Source organism: Bos mutus, chromosome 3, assembly GCF_027580195.1.
Source record: "Bos mutus isolate GX-2022 chromosome 3, NWIPB_WYAK_1.1, whole genome shotgun sequence".
NCBI classification, from domain to species: Eukaryota; Metazoa; Chordata; class Mammalia; order Artiodactyla; family Bovidae; genus Bos; species Bos mutus.
The window spans coordinates 45,090,352-45,107,939 of NC_091619.1; positions in this window are offsets into that span (position 1 = coordinate 45,090,352).

Genomic DNA, 17,588 nt, shown 5'->3' on the forward strand with positions numbered 1-17,588 from the left:
GATCTGGATATCCATTTCTCTTCTAAGATTTAGGAAGTTTTCAGCATTTATTGTTTTAAATACTCTTTGCATCCCTTTCTCTTCTCTTTCTTGAATTTCCATAATGAAGATCTTGTTTCTTTTGATTCTGTCCCATAAATCCTGTGTTTTTTTTTTTTTTTTTAACTCTTTTTTGTTCTTTTTTTCCCTTTTGCTCCTCTGACTGGATGATTTCAAATGTCCTGTCTTCCAGTGATTCTTTTGTCTTCCTTTGCAGCTCTCTGTTGAAGTCTTCAGATCAGGCCTTATATTTTTCAGTTCTAGGATTTCTTTTTGTTTTTTTGTTTTTGTTTTTGTTTGGAATGTTTCTATTTCTTTGTTAAACGTCTCATTTTGTTTATGCATTGTTTTCACCATTTTGTTTATTCATCTTGGTGTTCTTTTAGTTCATCAAGCTTTTTTAAGAGTTCATAGTTCTCCATTTCTTTAGGGTTAGCTATTGGAGCTTCATTAGTTTTCTTTGCTGATGTCATATTTACCTGATTTTTATGATCCTTGATACCTTACACTGGTGTCTCTGCATTTAAGGAAGCAGTTTCTTTTTTCAGATTCTATAGGTTCACTCTGGCAGACAGTTCTTCAGCAGTCAGCTCAGTCTGAGTGTCTGGGTATAACGTAATGTCCTAGGCAGATATGTCTTGTAATCAGGATCTGTTTTTGTGCAAAGCCACCTTCTGAGCTCTGCGGTGAGGGGAGGAGATTGGGGGAGCTGCTTCTGGTTAACAGTTGGATAGGACTTCTGATTTGGCTCCCTAACCCAACTGAAGATTTAGTATGAGCTGCACAGTTACCTGGTTTTTCTGGTCAGGCTTACTAAGCAGTCAGAACTAGATACTACACTCAGCAGTATATGGGGAATATGAATTAATTTCTCTGCCCTGGCAAGACAACAGGGTGGGCCCCAGAGCCTACACAGCTTGTTTTATGGGAATCTGAATTGAGCGAGACTGTGCACAGAATTCCCAGGCCACATGAGGCCACTAGTTTACTCTGCAGAAGGGGAAAGCCACAGGCTGTGATCTCTATTCAAGTGCCACTGTAAGTGGGGCTGTTGGATGAACTACACAGCTTCCCATGTGTTTTGTTTAGGTTTCCTAGTTGGATGAGCTGAAAGCTGTATTCAGCAATGAGCAAGGCTATAAATTAGTTTCCCTGCCCAGGAGAGCATGAGAATTGACTCCAAGACTGTCAAGGCTTTTCATTTGTTGTCTTGACTCAAGCCAACTGACAGTAAAAGCTCTCCAGCCAAACAAGACAACTGGCTTCACTCTGCAGATGATGAACTCTGTCTGCCATACTCCTGTGTGAGCACTGTTAGGCTATGTAACTTCCAGGTGTTCTGGCCAGTCCTTTTGATCAGGCAGGGCTAGGAGATACTCAGAAGTGGGCTGGGATGTGATCTGGCTTCCCTGCCCATGTGGGGGTAAGTCTAGTTGCAGGGCCAGCAAAGCTGTTTGTTTGAGGTCCTAAATCAGACAGATCTGTACTCTGCCAAGTTCCCTGATCAAACTATTCCATGTCTTGGCTCTGCCAATGAGCAAAGGCACTGGTTGAGACTGTACCTGGGTGCTACAGGTAGAAACTCATTCTGCCAAGACCCAAGTACTGATTAGTGCAAGCCTCTTCTTCCCTCTTCTGTCACAATCAGATTCCCAGTAGTTGAGCGCCACAGAAATTCTGCAATCTCTGTGAGACACGACTCAAGTGGAGGTTCCCAAAAAGTGATCCAGAATGCTCAGTGAGCTAAATGTCCACCCTGGGCTCTCATTTCTTACTGGAGGAACTATAGGCTCAGGGGAAGCCTCTTGGCATGGTACTCCTCCAACCTGGGAGAGGAGCAATGCAGTTGCTCCTGCATTGGCACGACTGTGCCAATGCAGTGGCACAGTTGCCACTCCTGTTATTCTAATATGGGCTCTCTTGGTCTCAGTAGTGCAAAGTGGAGCCTCAGCCTCTCCCCCATGTTCTAGGGTTCTCTCAGTGGTGTCTTACCTATTACTAGTGGTTAATTATTTGCCTTGTGAGGGGGAACCAAGTCAGAAATGACCTATGTCACTCCTGGCCTAAGAACTTTACCTCACTGAACTTCAGTTTCTTTCCTGCAAAATGGGAATGTGAACGAAATATACTTTGTAATTAAAATACTGTGTGAGAATGCTTGGTAAACCACCAATGCCATTCAAATGTTGGCTCTTATTAATAAATAGGAAAACGAAAAGGAAAAATTTGAGGATATGATCAAGAGTATTAATTATTGAGGTAAAGACTGTTGAGTGGAAAAAATCTTTGGGATACTTCTGGAAAGGCACTGGGTACTGAAAAAAAATGGTATAACATTGTCGATAAGAGCAATGCTTTGAACCAGATTATCTGGGTTTGGATCTCAAATCCACTACTTATTATCAGTGTTAACTCCCTGAGCCTCACTTTTCTTATTTGTAAAATGAAGAAACTTAGAGAGCTATAATGAAGGTTCAATGAATTAATATACCTGAAATTATTTTAAAATAACTTTGGTATTTGATGATATATGAAATATTATTTATCATAATTTTGAAAATAATCCTTATCTTTCTCTGAAGCTTCATTGTTAAAAGAGAAATGATAATTTATGAATAAGATGCATGATTATAAAATTAATTTTGCTAATAATACTTCTAAGAGACACCTAATATTCTTTTAAATGTTATGTTTTATTAAAATTGTAAGGATAATTTTCATGTTTAGTTATAAACTACTAAAACACTAATAGACACAGTTCACTCTTTTGTAGTCTTAAAAATCCAGAGATACAAATTTCTTTTTAAACACACCATACAGAAAAAAACAGAACCCAAGGAAATTGCAAATATTTGTGTTAAAAACTTAAAAAAAAAATAAACATTTGCTTACAATATTTGCCAGAAAAGCAAATATTTGCCTTAAAACTAAAAAATTATTCTTTGATGTATTATAATAAAAATGAAGGTCTTTTTCTCCCTTTCTTTCCTTAATTGAAAAGAATAACTTCACAGAGGTAGTATGCTTGAAGAGAATTTCTCAATGACAGCTACCTTTCAACAAGTTTGCTCTGGCGTTTGTCACCCAAGCTTTAGCATTCTAAAGCATTCTCTTTACTAAGAAGGTGTTGCTTTGACAAGGGTTTAGCCTGACATGTAATGAATTAAAACTCACTCTTTTTTAAAGGCATAGGATCCTGAGGAAGCAAATGCATTGCAGTTATAGTACATTCAAACACACTGAAAGGGAAAATTAAAAAATTAAAAGCCTGGTGTTTTACGGCCCTTGGGAGGGAGCAAAACTGTAGTTTACTCCCCAGTCTTCATTTCACAACTTCTTCACAGAACAGCCTGTCTGTAGATTAGGGAATTAACCTCAGGTCAAAGGCTGGACCTGATGGGTTCAAATTTAATCCCATTCCTTTGATTGGTTCAGGGCATGTGTACTAATACCAATCAATAAGACCAAAGCAAAGGTTTGCTGGAATCATCAGAGACAGTTTTCCTTTACTCTGTAGAGAGCCATCTCTCTCTTCCACCCAATTTGGTTCCCTTGCTGGTGGCAGATATCCCGCTGCCATATTGAGAAGGAGCTAAATCAATTTGAGTTCATTTTATATTACTTACAGATGAAAGTGGGCCAACAGAAAAAGTATTTTTTTAATAAATTTATTTATTTTAATTGGAGGCTAATTACTTTACAAAATTGTAGTGGTTTTGCCATACATTGACATGAATCCACCACGAGTGTACATGGGTTCCCCATCCTGAACCCCCCTCCTGAGAAAGTATGTTATAGAAAATTGTATTTCAGGTTATTAGGTGTTTTATGATTAAAGGTATTCTGAAAGAGAAAGCAAAGCCATGATAAAAGTTTCAGAATAGAGTCAAACAAAATTGGCTGTTAGCTTTGACTCCACCCATTATAAATTCTGTGACCTTGGGCAAATTACTAAACACCTCTGATTAACTAAAAGTAAGGGATTCTTATGGAAGAAGTGCAAAGCTGTGTACAGCTTTCCAGGTGGCTTAGTGGTAAAGAATCCGTCTGCCAATGCAGGAGATGCAGGAGACATGGGTTCAATCCTTGGGTCAGGAAGATACCCTACAGGAGGAAATGGCAACCCACTCCAGTATTCTTGCCTGGAAAATTCCATGGACAGAGGAACCTGGTGGGCTACAGTCCATAGGGTCTCAAAGAGTCAGATACAAGTGAGTAGCTGAGCATGTACACACACAGAACAATGTAAACAAATTTTACTTTTTAATGCCTTTCCTTGAAACCTTTATTTCTACCCATATTTCAGTCAGAAATACCCAGAAACTTATATAAGGTAAGAATTTGTACACCATGCATTAATTTAAATATATTCCTAGCAGGACAGGATTTTGTGGAAGGGCAAGGTGACTTTGAATGGAATGCAATAGACACAATACTCTCTAAATTATGCCTTATGAAAAAGTAAAGGATATTTCAGACAAAATAAATCTTGTTGCTGGATTTAAATACATCTCTATAATTAATATCAAGGAGACTTCATTAGGTGATTATGTTATCCCTGTGAAATATTACTTGGTTTAAAATATAATTCTGAAACTGTAATACATAACCTGAATGCTTTGGGCAGATGGAATTACTTTACTCTACATCCTCAAGGTTTGTGGCAAACATTTATTTACTTCTGTTTTGCCTCTGTAAGTCAGGTCAGGGATTTTGCTTTAGGAATCTGAGGGTGCCTGTGGCACCTGCCTCCATCTACAGCTATACCACCCTGAATGTGACCAATCTCTTCTGTCTCAGGCTTGGGAAAACTAAGACCCATGAGTATTTGGGAGACTTGGTTATGACAGTCCAGATCAGATCAGTCTCTCAGTCATGTCTGACTCTTTGCAACCCATGAATCACAGCACGCCAGGCCTCCCTGTCCATCACCAACTCCTGGAGTTCACTGAGACTCATGTCCATCAAGTCAGTGATGCCATCCAGCCATCTCATCCTCCGTCGTCCCCTTCTCCTCCCGCCCCCAATCCCTCCCAGCATCAGAGTCTTTTCCAATGAGTCAACTCTTCCCATGAGGTGGCCAAAGTACTGGAGTTTCAGCTTTAGCATTATTCCTTCCAAAGAAATCCCAGGGCTGATCTCCTTCAGAATAGACTGGTTGGATCTCCTTGCAGTCCAAGGGACTCTCAAGAGTCTTCTCCAACACCACAGTTCAAAAGCATCAATTCTTTGGCGCTCAGCCTTCTTCACAATCCAACTCTCACATGCATACATGACCACAGGAAAAACCATAGCCTTGACTAGACGAACCTTTGTTGGCAAAGGAATGTCTCTGCTTTGAATAGGCTATCTAGTTTGGTCATAACTTTCCTTCCAAGGAGTAAGCATCTTTTAATTTCATGGCTGCAGTCACCATCTGCAGTGATTTTGGAGCCCAGAAAAATAAAGTCTGACACTGTTTCCACTGTTTCCCCATCTATTTCCCATGAAGTGATGGGACCGGATGCCATGATCTTCGTTTTCTGAATGTTGAGCTTTAAGCCAACTTTTTCACTTTCCACTTTCACTTTCATCAAGAGGCTTTTTAGTTCCTCTTCACTTTCTGCTATAAGGGTGGTGTCATCTGCATATCTGAGGTGATTGATATTTCTCCCAGCAATCTTGATTCCAGCTTGTGTTTCTTCCAGTCCAGCGTTTCTCATGATGTACTCTGCATATAAGTTAAATAAACAGGGTGACGAACAGCCTTGACGAAATCCTTTTCCTATTTGGAACCAGTCTGTTGTTCCACGTCCAGTTCTAACTGTTGCTTCCTGACCTGCATACAAATTTCTCAAGAAGCAGATCAGGTGGTCTGGTATTCCCATCTCTTTCAGAATTTTCCACAGTTTATTGTGATCCACACAGTCAAAGGCTTTGGCATAGTCAATAAAGCAGAAATAGATGCTTTTCTGGAACTCTCTTGCTTTTTCAATGATCCAGCAGATGTTGGCAATTTGATCTCTGGTTCCTCTGCCTTTTCTAAAACCAGCTTGAACATCAGGAAGTTCACAGTTCGCATATTGCTGAAGCCTGGCTTGGAGAATTTTGAGCATCACTTTACTCGTGTGTGAGATGAGTGCAATTGTGCGGTAGTTTGAGCATTCTTTGGCATTGCCTTTCTTTGGGATTGGAATGAAAACTGACCTTTTCCAGTCCTGTGGCCATTGCTGAGTTTTCCAAATTTGCTGGCATATTGAGTGCAGCACTTTCACAGCATCATCTTTCAAGATTTGGAATAGCTCAACTGGAATTCCATCACCTCCACTAGCTTTGTTTGTAGTGATGCTTTCTAAGGCCCACTTGACTTCACTTTCCAGGATGTCTGGCTCTAGGTCAGTGATTACACCATCATGATTATCTGGGTTGTGAAGATCCTTTTAGTACAGTTCTTCTGTATTCTTGCCATCTCTTCCTAATATCTTCTGCTTCTGTTAGGTCCATACCATTTCTGTCCCTTATCGAGCCCATCTTTGCATAAAATGTTCTTTTGGTATCTCTGATTTTCTTGAAGAGATCCCTAGTCTTTCCCATTCTGTTGTTTTCCTCTATTTCTTTGCATTGACCACTGAAGAAGGCTTTCTTATCTCTTCTTGCTATTCTTTGGAACTCTGCATTCAGATGTTTATATCCTTCCTTTTCTCCTTTGCTTTTCACTTGTCTTCTTTTCACAGCTATTTGTAAGCCCTCCCCAGACAGCCATTTTGCTTTTTTGCATTTTTTTTCCTGGGAATGGTCTTGATCCCTGTCTCCTGTACAATGTCACGAACCTCCATCCATACTTCATCAGGCACTCTATCTATCAGATCTAGGCCCTTAAATCTATTTCTCACTTCCACTGTATAATCATAAGGGATTTGATTTAGGTCATACCTGAATGGTCTAGTGGTTTTCCCTACTTTCTTCAATTTAAGTCTGAATTTGGAGTCCACCTGCTCCCAATGTTGAAAAGCAGGCAATTTTATAAGGTTACTTACATCCCTTTCTTATCAGTCTACCATCCTGTGCTCAGTGCAAAATTACAGAATTACACAGATACAAAAAGATACCATTCTAAAGTATCTCAGTATCTCAGACTTGGGAGTCTGTTATAAGCTAAGTTGTGTACTCCTAAAATTCAACATTAAAGTCCTAACTCTCAGTACTTTAGGACACGAGTCTATTTGAAGGTAATTTAATTTTTATCTTCACTTTGTAGGTAACTGGGATAGGCTATAACCCAGTATGACTGGTGTCCTTGTAAGAAGAAGACCGTGTAAAAATATAGAAAAAAGATAGCCATCTAGAAGCTAAGGATAGAGGCCTGTGAGAGAAACCAACCCTGCCCACCATTTGATCTCAGACTTCCAACCCCCAGAACTGTGAGGAAATAAATTTCTGCTGTCTAAACCACCAATCTGTGGTTCTTTGACTTCTCTTTGTTGTTGTTCAGTTGCTCAGTCATGTCCAACTCCTTGCAACCTGATGGACTGCAGCACACCAGGCTTCCCTGTCCTTTACCATCTCCCGGAGCTTGCTCAAACTCATGTCCATTTAGTCCGTGATGCCATCCAACCATCTCATCCTCTGTCGTCCCCTTTTCCTCCTGCCTTCAATCTTTCCCAGCATCAGAGTCTTTTCCAGTGAGTCAGCTCTTCGCATCAGGTGACCAAAGTATTGGAGCCTCAGCTTCAGCATCAGTCCTTCCAATGAATATTCAGGACTGATTTCCTTTAGAATTGACTTTGATCTCCTTGCAGTCCAAGGGATTCTCAAAAGTCTTCTCCAACACCACAGTTTTCAAAGCTTCAATTCTTTGACACAGCTTTCTTTATGGTCCAAATCTCACACCTATACATGAGTACTGGAAAAACCATAGCTTTGAGTATACAGACCTTTTTCGCAAAGTAATCTCTTTTTTTAATACACTAAATGTGTCATATCTTTTCTTCCAAGAGCAAGCGTCTTTTAATTTCATGGCTACAATCACCATCTACGGTGATTTTGGAGCCCAAGGAAATAGAGTCTGCCACTGTTTCCATTGTTTACCCTTCTATTTGCCATGAAATGATGGGAATGGATGCCATGATCTTCGTCTTTTGAATGTTGAGTTTTAAGCCAGCTTTATCACTCTCCTCTTTCACTTTCATCAAGAGGCTTTATAGTTCTTCTTCACTTTCTGCCATAAGGGTGGTGTCATCTGCATATCTGAGGTGATTGATATTTCTCCTGGCAATCTTGATTCCAGCTTGTGCTTCCTCCAGCCCAGAGTTTCTCATGATGTATTCTGCATATAAGTTAAACAAGCAGGGTGACAATATACAGCCTTGATGTACTCCTTTCCCAATTTTGAACTAGTCCATTGTTCCATGACCAGTTCTAACTGTTGGCTGTGCTAGCACACTGATATACATCTACGGGAGTATTTTGGGTCCTAAAGCAGAAAAGCTTATGTGTTGCAGATCCTGCCTTCTCTTTGGATGCTTATAGTATGAACAAGTAGTTCCTAAATCCTTCTAAACTACTAGGATTCAGGCAGGAGGCTAGTATGTAGGGTTCTCTTCTTGGAACTGAGTAAGACTTAAAAGTCTGAACTCATTAATTTTTTTTTTTTTTTTTTTAAATCAAACACAGGTCCCTGCATTGGGATGTCTTAGCCACTGGACCACCAAGGAAGTCCTCACACATATGTTTTTGTTTAAGAAGTTTGGCATCATTTATTTTTTGGTTTGAAGCAGATTTTCTTTCTTAGTATTATTGCATAGTATTTTTCATGTATTTGAATACTACCAATATGCTTGCTAATGGCAGTTTGGTAATCGGTCTCATATATATATATGTATTATATTATTTATCCCTCTCATTTAGGACATTTAAATTACTTTCTCATTTTCATTATTATAAATAAGGGATGTCTCTAATTGTGAACTTAAAATGAACTCATAGAAGTAGAATTTTGGATTGAATGAGTTTTTGCCTTTTGAATATATATTGCAAAATTTCCATCCAGGAAGATAATGTCAGTTCACTTGCCTCTTAGCTATGTACAAGAGTCTTAGTTTCCTTGTATCTTCACTGATATGGATATGTATATTTTGTAAATTTTTGCCAATTTCATGGGTGACAATACGTGTTTTTTTTTTAATGCTGTGAAAATATTATTCAAAAATGAAAGCAAAATAAAGACATTTTCAGCAAAACAAAAGAAGAGAATTTTTTTTTTTTTTTAAATTCATTAATTCTAACCAACTTCTGCCTTGCTCTTAGCACCCAACTCAGCCTGACTTTGGGACTTGCAGTTGTAGGAGGACCCAAGGATGAAGGTTCTGTTCTGGGACCTGTCACTAATGAGCTAGATGATCATGGTAGGTCAGTCAACTATTAGTCTCAGTTTCTTTACCTGTACAGTGAGTGAGGTAATTTTGACAACAGCTTAAAGTTCATTTTGGCTCTAATACACATATAATGATAATTTAAAACAAAAAATTTTAGCCAAATATGGTTCATGACCCAAACTCAACTCACTGCTTGTTTTTACGCAACTCATGAACTAAGAATGGTTTTACATTTTTAAATTTTTTTTTAATCAAGGATAATATTTATATCAGTGCTTTATATGTCATCTTTTTCTTCTAAGTGAAAGTATAATTCACTCAATCATGCCCACTCTTTGTGACCCCATGGACTGTAGCCCATCAGGCTTCTCTGTCCATGGAATTCTCCAGGCAAAAATACTGGAGGGGGTTGCCATTGAAAGCAGATTCTTTACTGTCTGAGTCACCAGGGCATGGTACTAATCTTTGCTTTTTAAAATTTCTTTAATCTTTACAACAACCCTATGAAGTATGTACTACTTTTTCTTTTATAGGTGAGCAAACTTCAGTAACTAATCAAAGGTTACACAACTAATAATGTTTCAATTCTCCTGGAACTCATGCTCAGGGTGTCTTACCCCAGAACCTATGCTCCAAAACTGCCACCCCATTTTAAAAAGAGTCCAATGCTATGAGGTTAGTATATTATGTACCAAAAGAGAGGTGCTAGCAGCATGTTCTGGAGGATTCCCTGGGAAGAGATCACTGTGTTCAGGGGAGAAAGGGAAGGCTTTGTAGGAGAGTAAGGCCAGGACTGCATGGACCACTAGCTTTGAACTTCAATTACGTAAAATGCTAACGCCACCCACCTCAAAGAATTTCATTCTTCTCATTAATAGGCCAATATTATTTAAAATACATTGATTTATTATTATATTAACTGTTATATTGATGAAGTGAAGTGAAAGTTGATCAGTTATATTCAACTCTTTGTGACCTCATGGACAGCCCACCAAGCTCCTCTGTTCATGGGATTCTCCAGGCAAGAATACTGGAGTGGGTTGCCATTTCCTTCTCCAGGGGATCTTTCTGACCCGGGTTTGAACCCAGGTCTCCTGCATTGCAAGCAGATTCTTTATGTTCTGAGCCACTGAATAAAGTTTAATTATTATTTTTAAAATTTGCAGACAGTTGTTTTCTCTCATTTATATAAATACATCCATAATATCCTAGATTTTGCCTCCTGGCCCATGAAACCTAAAATATTCACCATCTCCTGCTTTACAGAGAAAGTTTTCTGACCTCTGCTCTAGAATGTTAAAGTGTAAAAATAAATTTGGGTGATTGGAAAGATGATTGTCACCATTAACATTAACCTTTCTCTCATTTATTATAAAATTGTTGTCAGTAAAATTAGGTATATTTCAGCTATGATGTTGCTAATTATATTTTAATTTTTAATACATCATTTTAAGTTTTGGAAGTGATTATTGTTTGAATGGTGGAAATAAAAATGTCTTTTGAATGATGACAAAATAGGAATAAACATGTGCAAAGAAGTGTCAAATAGTGACTGGTTTAACCATATGTTCATATTTTGCTCCTGTGACTATGGTCCATGCAATGATAACTGATAACAAATGTTCTATAGACACAAAAAGTAACCATGAGATAAATCTTAATACAAAGTACCATGAACCTAAGACAGATGTGTACATCTTTTATTTGGATCTTAGTTAGCTTATTCTATTGCTTATTTATTTTCCCACTACATACACTCATGGTGTGCATAGAAATATTGTCAATATTTGTGTGAAATTAAATGTGAATTAGGAACTGAGCATGAGTAATTCCTATTACTTTTGATGGGTACTTAACATGTTAAAAAAAGAATACGTGTCATCCAATGAGCTGAGAAATTTTAGTCCTGAGCTCTTTTTCAGTTTGACCTAGGCCCATCAAAATGTTCAAAATCTGTTCTGCAGAAATGTTAATACATTGGTATTCCTATAAGTTTTGAAAAATGGATTCAGAATTGTTATACAACTGTATAGTTTTAGTGACTCTGTCCTCCCTATATTCAGTAGTGCATGAAATACCTCAAGAGGCAAATTCTGGCAAATTCAAAAGCCTGGGTATTCTAGGTTTTTGAAATGTTCTACCTTCTCTTCAAACTCGATGTGAGTGGAAATCTGAGTACCTTGCAAAGTTAATAAATTATCCTCCTATCTACTGCATTTCTGAAAAAAATATGTACTAAAATTCTCTCCAGGATTAAAATCTCTTCAGTTCAGTTCAGTTCAGTTGCTCAGTCGTGTCTGACTCTGCGACCCCATGAATTGCAGCACGCCAGGCCTCCCTGTCCACCACCAACTCCCAGAGTTCACTCAAATTCACGTCCATTGAGTCCGTGATGCCATCCAGCCATCTCATCCTCTGTCGTCCCCTTCTCCTCCTGCCCCCAATCCCTCCCAGCATCAGAGTCTTTTCCAATGAGTCAACTCTTCGCATGAGGTGGCCAAAGTACTGGAGTTTCAGCTTTAGCATCATTCCTTAAAAAGAACACCCAGGACTTTATTTTTTCCCTTCTGTGGTTTCAACAACTAATCACTAAAATTGTAAACCTTTATCATGGACCTACTAAAGGCTTTGACATCTAAGTGCTTCACATATACATAGTATTTTGAATTGTCATTATAATCTTGTGAAGTAACTTTTATAACTCAACAAAACATCTTAGCCTCAGAGAGAGTAAATAAACTGCATGCTTATAAATCTACTAAATTCTAGAGTGTAGCTTGGAATCTAGTATGTCTGATTGCAAAGCCTTGATCTCCCCAAGTATTAATGATTTTTGTTTTTCTATCTTTCTGTTCCTGAGACCCCTACCAGTTGGCTCAGGTGCCAGTCATTTCCCTCTTACCAACCTCACAAGCTCCAGTTTCTCCCCATTCGATCATCTGCCCACCCCTACTGTTACTGACTTTTCAGTACTATGAGTGGAGGAGACGGCAATTTGAAAACTTCTCTAATTGATTTCAGCACAAGATCTCTCCTTTGAATGTTATTCTAATATTAATTATTAATATTAATTTATGAGTCTAATACAAAGGTTAATTTGTTCTTATATGATAATTTTGTCATCTCTTTCCCTATGAGAGTCAAAAATTTTAGCAGGCAGGAATTTATACCCAGTAAATATTGCTAACCATATGAAAATTCAGCACTTGTTTTTCTGCTCCCTAAAAGAATACATTTGGTTATTTGTTCTTTTCTGTCTAAATAGTTATTTTCCCCTTCTGAAAGTCAACAAGACATTAAAGGAAATATAATAAGAGGAGGACCTTGCCATGAAAAAAACTTTTTATAAATGCATCTTTGCAAGGGAAGTCAATTCAGCTTCTCCTAGGGAGACCTGTGCATCATTTTGAATAGCATTCAAATAACTATCTTTGCTAAATCTTCCATCTTATTGCTGTCTTTGTTAGAGTCAGGGCACCAGGGAGTTCAAGGTGAGTTTTTACCCACATAGTATAAAGCAACACTCTGTCCCCTCTTGTATTTTCAAAGATCTCTTTATATTGTCTACACATCTCAAAATAGCACTGTCCTTCTTTGCTGTGGCATTGCACTGTGAACTCCTATTCAATTTGTTATCCGCCATCCTCCCCAAATCTCACTCAGCCTGACAGCTTCCTGACTAATACCCCCATAATTTGAATCTGTGCTGAGAGTTATTTTCTCTCAGGTGCATATATTATCTTGCATGTCTCTGTATTAAACTTCATCTCACTTTTTTTTCAACTAGTGCCCTGAATTATCTATTTTCCTGCTGTATTTGTAATATGTCATCATCTTTATCTCCCCTACCTGCAAGCTTTGTGTGATTTGCAAATTTGGTCAATATCGCACTGACCTTCTTTTCAAGGTCAATTGTAAAAAGGATTGGATGGTAATGATGGGCCCGAGTTCACACCCTGATGCCACACACAGGACCCACATCCCAATCCTGTGCTACCCTGATGACAACCACCCTTTTTATGCTCTTTGTAAGCCATCCCTGTTTATCCACTAAGTCTCATTGTTCGCCAGACAACACTTATCTAATCTCTCAGTGAGTTGTGTGTGATCGAGAGTCAAGTGTCCTGGGAAAAAGACAAAAGCATCGGGACTATTGTAAGCACCAAGGTGGAAAGGGCAACGTGGAATACAATGTCCAAACTTTTTCCTAATCTCTCAAACACAGATATTGTAAGGATGAACATCATTTAGTTAAGAGCCAAAGGCTGCCTTAGCCACTCTTCCATGTGTAGGATGTTTTAACCCTGCTCATCTGCTTTTTAACCCAACATTTGTGCTTGCTTTTCTTATAGTCCCTCATAGGACTTACTTGAAGCTGAATACTCTTTATGTGTCATTTCCAAATGTGTTTACCTGTGGTCACCACTTTACATCAAGGTTATTGCAAACAGTTTACTAAGTTTTCAAAGCCCACTAATGTGCCCCTTGCCTGTTGTGTTTGGACTCCTGTGTTTTTGGAGAGCAGCTGCTAACATGTAATTTGGAATTCTGTGAATGGGAAGCAGAGCTCTGGTCTGGGATCAGTGGCCTACGGGGCTAAAGACAATGGGCTGTGATTATGTACCACTGTGGCCTCGATTCATCTTTCTTTTTACTTCTCCCCTGCCTTGGGACACTTGGTGTGATCTATCATTAAGGTGGATTTGTAGTATTTTTAAATTGTAATTATAATTTTTCCTTTTGAGTATATTAAGATATAAGTGACATACAGCACTGTATAAATTTAAGATGTACAGTAAAATGAATAATTTGACTTAAATATAGGTACAAAAATGTTTTTTCTTGTGGTGAGAATTTTTAGGCTTTACTCTCTTAGCAGCTTTCAAATATTCCATGCAGCAGTATTAACCAGGGTCATTCTGTTGTTCATTACATTCTCAGTACTTAATTATCTCATAACTGAAAGTCTGTACTTCACCACCTTCATCCAGTTCCCTCACCTCCCACCTTCTATCTCTGGTAACTACAAATCTGACCTGTCTATGGGTTTGATTTTTTTTTTTTTTTTTTTTTGCCAGAAGAGGGAAGGATTTTGTTTTAGATTTCACATGTAAATGAAATCCTACTGTATTTGTCTTTCTCTGTCTGACTTATTTCACTCAGCATAATGCCCTTAGGGTCTATTATGTTGTCCCAAATGGCAAGATTTCCTCCTTTTTATGGCTAAATAGTATCCCATGGTGTGTGTGTGTGTGTGTGACATTTTGTTTATGCATTTATCTGTTGATAAGTGCTTAGATTGTTTCCATACCTTGGCTACTGTGAATAATACTGCACTGAATATGAAAGGTTCAAATATCTCTTCAACAGCGTGGTTTCATTTCCTTTGGAATATACACAAAAGGAGAATAGGCCATTTTATTTTTAATTTTCTGTGCAGCATCCTTACTGTTTTCTATATTGGGTACACCAATTTACAATTCCACAGGGTTTGTAGCACAAGGTTCCCTTTTCTCTACATCCTGGCCAGCACTGGTTAATCTCTTGTCTTTTTTGATAGTAGCCATTCTAACAGGTGTGAAGGTGATACCTCATTGTGACTTTGACTTGCATTTCCCGGATGATTACCAATGTTGAGCTCATTTTCACATAATGTTAGCTATTTGAATATCTTCTTTGGAAGAATGACTATCAGTTTGAAACTGTTAAGTGGCATTTCAGTAGGGGGCTCCAAGGAGCTCTAGTTCTTTATGTCTCAGCACAGAAAGAATTCAGTGAGAGGCAAAGTGATAGATAAAAGGAGTGATTTATTAAAAGAAGTGATTTATTAGAATAGGATGCTCATAAGGCTTACAGGTGGGTCAGCAAGAAGGTGCCCTGCCTGGAGAATTTAGTGGGCTACAGGTCTATAATCAAAGGAAGAGTGGGAAGGGGGAAAAGACCACCTACTTCCTCATTCTTGAGTAAATGTCAGTCATGCTTCTTTCATCAACTCCTCCTCCAGGTTGGGCAGGGGAGTTTTCTTGGTTCTACATGGTCAACCTACATACTATGGAAAATTTATTTCAGGTCTCAGTACAATCAGGGTCTTTCACTTTGAAATGCCACCTTTCCACAAATTATTGATTTTTATGTGTGCAGAGAGCATGACCTAGGGGTCACTGACAGAATGTGGTCCACTGGAGAAGAGAATGGCAAACCACTTCAGTATTCTTGCCTTGAGAACCCCATAAACAGTATGAAAAGGCAAAATGATAGGATGCTGAAAGAGGAACTCCCCAGGTCAGTAAGTGCCCAATATGCTACTGGAGATCAGTGGAGAAATCACTCCAGAAAGAATGAAGGGATGGAACCAAAGCAAAAACAATACCCAATTGTGGATGTGACTGGTGATAGAAGCAAGGTCCGATGCTGTAAAGAGCAATATTGCATAGGAACCTGGAATGTCAGGTTCATGAATCAAGGCAAATTGGAACTGGTCAAACAGGAGATGGCAAGAGTGAATGTCCACATTCTAAGAATCAGTGAACTCAAATGGACTGGAATGGATGAATTTAACTCAGATGACCATTATATCTACTACTGTGGGCAGGAATCCCTTAGAAGAAATGGAGTAGCCATCATAGTCAAAAAAAAGAGTCCAAAATGCAGTACTTGGATGCAATCTCAAAAACGACGGAAAGATCTCTGTTCGTTTCCAAGGCAAACCATTCAATATCATGGTAAGCCAAGCCTATGCCCCAGCCAATAATGCTGAAGAAGCTGAAGTTGAACGGTTCTATGAAGACCTACAAGACCTTTTAGAACTAACACCTGAAGAAGATGTCCTTTTCATTATAGGGGACTGGAATGCAAAAGTAGGAAGTCAAGAAACACCTGGAGTAACAGGCAAATTTGGCCTTGGAATATGGAATGAAGCAGGGCAAAGGCTAATTGAATTTTGCCAAGAGAATGCAATGGTCATAGCAAACACACTCTTCCAACAACACAAGAGAAGACTCTACACATGGACATCATCAGATGGTCAACACTGAAATCAGATTGATTATATTCTTTGCAGCCAAAGATGGAGAAGTTCTACACAGTCAGCAAAAACAAGACCAGGAGCTGACTGTGGCTCAGATCATGAACTCCTTATTGCCAAATTCAGACCGTAATTAAAGAAAGTAGGGAAAACCACTAGACCATTCAGGTATGACCTAAATCAAATCCCTTATGATTATACAGTGGAAGTTAGAAATAGATTTAAGGGACTAGATCTGATAGATAGAGTGCCTGATGAACTATGGATAGAGGTTCATGACATTGTACAGAAGACAGGGATGAAGACCATCCCCATGGAAAAGAAATGCAAAAAAGCAAAATGGCTGTCTGAGGAGGCCTTACAAATAGCTGTGAAAAGAAGAGAAGTGAAAAGAAAAGGAGAAAAGGAAAGATATAAGCATCTGAATGCAGAGTTCCAAAGAATAGCAAAGAGAGATAAGAAAGCCTTCCTCAGTGATCAATGCAAAGAAATAGGGGAAAACAACAGAATGGGAAAGACTTAGAGATCTCTTCAAGAAAATCAGAGATACCAAGGGAACATTTCATGCAAAGATGGGCTTGATAAAGGACAGAAATGGTATGGACCTAACAGAAGTGGAAGATATTAAGAAGTAGCAAGAATACACAGAAGAACTGTACAAAAAAGAATCATGATGGTGTGATCACTGACCTAGAGCCAGACATCCTGGAATGTGAAGTCAAGTGGGCCTTAGAAATCATCACTATGAACAAAGCTAGTGGAGGTGATGGAATTTCAGTGGAGCTATTCCAAATCCTGAAAGATGATGCTGTGAAAGTGCTGCACTCAATATGCCAGCAAATTTGGAAAACTCAGCAGTGGCCACAGGACTGGAAAAGGTCAGTTTTCATTCCAATCCCAAAGAAAGGCAATGCTAAAGAATGCTCAAACTACCACACAATTGCACTCATCTCACACGCTAGTAAAGTAATGCTCAAAATCTCCAAGCCAGGCTTCAGCAATATGTGAACCACGAACTTCCTGATGTTCAAGCTGGTTTTAGAAAAGGTAGAGGAAGCAGAGATCAAATTGCCAACATCTGCTGGATCATTGAAAAAGCAAGAGAGTTCCAGAAAAACATCTATTTCTGCTTTTTTGATTATGCCAAAGACTTTGACTATGTGGATCACAGT